Source organism: Neolamprologus multifasciatus, chromosome 15 (assembly GCF_963576455.1).
Source record: "Neolamprologus multifasciatus chromosome 15, fNeoMul1.2, whole genome shotgun sequence".
Taxonomy (NCBI): Eukaryota; Metazoa; Chordata; class Actinopteri; order Cichliformes; family Cichlidae; genus Neolamprologus; species Neolamprologus multifasciatus.
Window position 1 is genome coordinate 8,374,158 of NC_140453.1, and position 5,158 is coordinate 8,379,315.

A 5,158-nucleotide genomic window follows, 5' to 3' on the forward strand; every position below is an offset into this window, starting at 1 on the left:
AATCGGAAGGATGATACAGTCTGCATACCAAATATTCTGGGGCATCTTAGGGCAAGATACTAACCACAAGTTGCTCTCCAGTACATCCATCTGAGTATGAATGCGTGTGAATGTAAGATAAAAAGCACTTTAGAATCAGAAAGGGTTTTATTGCCAAATGTTGAGCAGGTTACAACATTAGGAAATTGCTGCGGTACTTAGTGCAAAACATACTGTCAGACAACGCTTAAATAAACATAAAAATTAAAATTAAAAGTGCTAAGTAGATAGATATATACATGAATGCAGGTGGTGAGCAGTGCAAAAATGGAATGATTGCAGTGAACACAGTGTAGGGTCATGTGTTTGTGGTGCGAACAGTCATATGGTTATTGTTCATGAGTCCAACAGCAGAGGGGAAGAAACTGTTCTTATGGCGAGAGGTTCTGGTGCGAATGGACTGGAGCCTCCTGCCTGAGGGGAGCAGGTCAAACAGACTGTGTCCAGGGTGAGAAGGGTCAGCTGTGATCCGAGCTGCACGCCCCATTGTCCTGGAGGTGTACAGGTCCTGCAGAGATGGGAGTCTGCAGCCAATCACCTTCTCAGCAGAGCGCACAACACGCTGCAGTCTCTGTTTGACCCTGATAGTGGCTCCAGCGTACCACACGGTGATGGAGGAGGTGAGGATGGACTGCAGTGTAGAATTGCAACATCGTCCGTGTTGGCAGGTTGAATTTCTTCAGCTGCCTCAGGAAGTACATCCTCTGCTGGGCTTTCTTTATGATGGAGGTGATGGTGGGCTCCCACTTCAGGTCCTGGGTGATGGTGGTACCCAGGAAGCAGAATGAGTCCACAGTGGTGATGAGGGTGTCAGTCAAGATGATGGGGGGGAGTGGGGCTGTGTACTTCCTGAAGTCCACAATAATCTCCACTGTCTTCTGGGCATTCAGCACCAGATTGTTGTGGCTGCACCAGGACACCAGACGTTCAACCTCCCTCCTGTAGGCAGACTCATTCCCGTCCAAGTCCAATAACAGTGGTGTCATCTGCAAACTTGATTAGCTTGACAGACTGGTGGGTGGAGGTGCAGCAGTTAGTGTACAGGGAGAAGAGCAGAGGAGAAAGAACCTGAGGGGAGCCGGTGCTGATGGTCCAGGAGTCCGAGACATTCTTTCCCAGCCTCACATGCTGCTTCCTGTCCGTCAGGAAGTCAGTGATCCACCGGCAGATGGGATCAGGCACATTCATCTGGGAAAGCTTGCCTTGGAGATGGTCTGGAAGGATGGTGTTGAAGGCAGAACTGAAGTCCACAAACAGGATCCTGGCATAGGTTCCTGGGGAGTCCAGATGCTGCAGGATGAAGTGTAGAGCCATGTTGATAGCATCGTCTAATACTTTGATCATCTAATACACTTACATAGAAAGACCATACAAAAAAGCGGGTGTGATTGGGTGAATGAGGCAGGTTGTGTAAAGTGCTTTCATTTCTAAAGTAGAATCACTGTGGAGATTGCTTTACAGTCTCTGTTGGCTGGTTTCCAACTTTGCTGGTGTCATGTTCTTACCTAAATACTAAGAGAAAGAACATGTCCTGTCCTCATAAGGATAGGGATTTGTGTTGGTGTGGGGACCTGTAGCCTTTAAATTTGTATTGTTTAAATGGTAATTAGGAGACAATGTGTTCCAGGTCACTTTTATTGAGAAATGCAAAAGTAATTTGACAAGTGTATGTAATGAATTACTTTCTTGTGGGATTAATTAAGTAACATGATGTATTACTTCGCAGAAAAGCATTCTGTGTCATTTGTATAATACATGACCCCAACACTGATCAAAACAAAGACGGGAAGTACTTCTAACATCCACAAAGGTTTGACCACACAGCATGCAGTCACTTTGCACAAATGTAATGTCTTTGATACGCTGCTTTGTGATGGTGGTGACTCTCAGAGCCAATGAGAATCTAATGAGAATTTATAAGAGAACTGATAAGGAATCAAATCGATAAATTGTTCTCAAGCCCCATCCCTAACAGCATGTTGTGTTTTATAACAAGCATAGTTCTGGAGAGAGGAATACTCTTGCAATACCCCGTCTAGTCTTTCCTGTCTGTGCTGTTGCTCCCTAACAATGAGTGTCAGTAGCTGTAGTGAGGCTGGCTACCTGTTTGAGGATCAGAGTGCACAGGGAAGTGGAACTGATTGCATTTCAAGCACTGCAAAGTCACAGTTAAATACTGACTAAGTCTTGTTCTGCAGCTCGCAGCTCAGTCTCAAACGGAGAAGGATTGAGGAGTGGGCAGGCTTGCCTCTACTTTATTCAAATCATAACAGACTGCTGATACGGATACATTTGTTGCAGGAAAAGGAAACTGAGAGAAAGACTGTGTCTGCTTGAGAAATGTGCGCTGCTAATTCTGAGAATATACTGTGTTTTTGATACATCATCTTCTCTGTTTATGTGCGAAAAGAAATGAGTGTATTTAAATTGGATGAGACATATTCAGGCAACATGCATCAAAATAGCAAATCTCACCATCGGCGACCTTCTCTCCCTCACTCCTCTCTTCCATTCCCCCAAATCCAATGTGCTGTCGGTACACAAACACAAACTCAATCTGCTTCTAATGATTGTTTTATTGACGAGGCGAGGGTCTATTCACTCACGCAGGCTTGCAACAACTACAGGCCAAATCAGCTGGAGAGGGGGTGGGAAAAGACATTGAACAAGCTGAAGGAGAGCCACCGGGAGACCATCTGAGCTGTATTCTCAACTAAATAATAGTCTGGATTAAATAATGGTGAACTTGGCAGGGCTTCAGTACCAAGTACTTCCCAGCCAAAATACAGAAAAAGTCTTCTGCTTGAATGTTATGTACAAGTGGATCTGATTCAGTAGCATCTCCTTTAGTTTTCAACATTTCTATATGGTTAAAAAGTTGCCGGATTTATACTCATGTATAGTGCTGTAATTTATTTGTTGGGGTGCTAGGTTCTGAGAAGGGATTAAAGTGGGATTTGGCAGGTGGGGGAACCCTAAGATAGGGTGTAGCGGTGCAGTATGTGAAAAAGAATTGCTTAGAAATGCTGTAATCTGCTGACCTGTGCTGCCACTCCGATATTCTATCCTTTTTGTGGATTTGGCCAACAGAATTCAACAAGAAACAGACATTACATGAGCTATCATTACTTGCACCTTCCAGACAGCACAAAGCTAGAATAAGAGATAGCATTCAGGTGGTGAATATCAGTCATCATCTGCTAATTTTGATGTAGCCTCACACCAAAACTGCAGTCTGCTTTGCACCAATCTAATTCAAATATCACCTCAGTACTTATAACTAACCAGTTAAGCCTGCACTATTAAACTGCAGTGTGCAGTATTTTCATGCAACCTCCTGGATAATACAAAATTAGCAAACATCAGCAATCATTTAGCCCAGCGGTCCCCAACCCCCGGGCCACGGACCAGTACGGTCCGTGAGTTGATTGGTACCGAGCCGTGAGAGTTGAGGTTTGGGTGTGAAATTTATGGTTTTCAGGGTTTTTATCATTATTTTTTGTAATCATTTTTATTGTTAACTCGGTTTCCCTGGGTCTTTTCCCGTGTGTTATGAATAAATCTTCTTTTTTTTTTTTTGGTACTGGCTTTATTTTGTTGTATTTATCCGTGACACCTTAAAGGCTGGTCCTTTTTGGTATTGTCAGACATAAACTGGTTCGTGGCGCAAAATAGGTTAGGGAATGCTGATCTAGCCTATAAGATCCACTCCAACTAGAAAACAAAACCTCTCAAAATCATACATTACAGCTAAGCTTTAACCCTCGAGTTTCAAATTTCAATTGCTAAGTGGTCCTTACTTTTGAAAATAATATCTCAACCTCAGTTTATGCTCTTCTATACCACTAGCTTCTGAAGTACTGTGACCAGAACTTTATTTACATTTGCCCCTTGAACATACCAGGGGAACAATAAGGAAAAGGGCACGTGTTGAAGGTATCCAGGCTGTTGGAGGCCATGGTTTTCCTATTACTGAGCAAGTCATCAACTGCAAGCAACGCCAGGCTGCAGGGTGCTGAAAATTAACTCAACAGTAATATGCATTAACCTGTCAAAATTTAACTTCTCATTCAGGCCTATAACCATAAACTGTATGGATACCTACGAGTACATACCTATGAATACATGCAAATAACAAATAAAATGCTAGTTGGCAGGTTTCAGTCCATTAGCAGCACAGCAAACCATATGATCTATGATATAACTGGATTCAAATGCTCTGTCACAAACACAGTCGGAAGTTCACTTACTTAAATTAGCGAAGGTGATGTCCGGCAGGCATCTCCTGACTCTGTAGCCTCTAGAATCTACTAAATCATTGATGCAGAGCTACCTAAAGCTGACGACTCCTTGTGAGTGAAGGAGTAGCTAAAAGTAGCCGTCTTTTGGAGTCACTGCTGTTTCAGAGGCCTCGGTAAACTGTGTGAAACATTATACCTGTGAAGCATTAGTATATCATGTTAACAATGTAGCAATGCAGCAGACATCCTGATATTTCAGATCATCACTGTGAATAACTATATGTCTACAGAGTAGTTTTGATGATTTCAGGAATAAACGTCAGACCACACTCGAATAATGAGACGTTTCTCTGTGAGCTGAGTACTGTTTTCTCTTTATACCTTTCTGACACCCATTTCCGTGATGGAACCCCCACTGTGATAAATCCTGTACTTGGACCATTTCTCACAAGGATTAAAACTTTTCGAGCCATGTAAACTTTAAGTGTTGCAGCGATGATCATATCCAAGAATAATTCTTGACAGCTGGCCTCAGCTATCATAATAAGATTATATCTCCATGAGATGCAAGCACAGCTACCATTACCCACCCGTCTTCAATTAAACTTAAGAAGTGTGCATCGTAACAAGCATTACAGAGACTTGTAAATTTATGCATTTACACTTGATGTCTGAGGAGTTTTCGCTTCTTTTCTCTCGAAGCACACATACTGTCGATGCGTGGCGTGACAGTTGTGAGGGCTGAAATCATTTTGTTATTCAGCCCAACACGGCACAGCTTTAACCTACATGATCCCGAGACAACTGTGCGTTTGATTTGTATTTTGTGTTGGCCACTCCCTCAGCAAATTTACAGCATCCAGTGCCACGTGCTAAAT

General features: G+C 42.9%; 1 pseudogene; it reads left to right on the forward strand.

The window, feature by feature from the left end:
* Nucleotides 1-278: 278 nt before the first annotated feature.
* Nucleotides 279-3,743, forward strand: LOC146501499 (uncharacterized; annotated as a pseudogene).
* The last annotated feature ends 1,415 nt before the right edge of the window (nucleotides 3,744-5,158 follow it).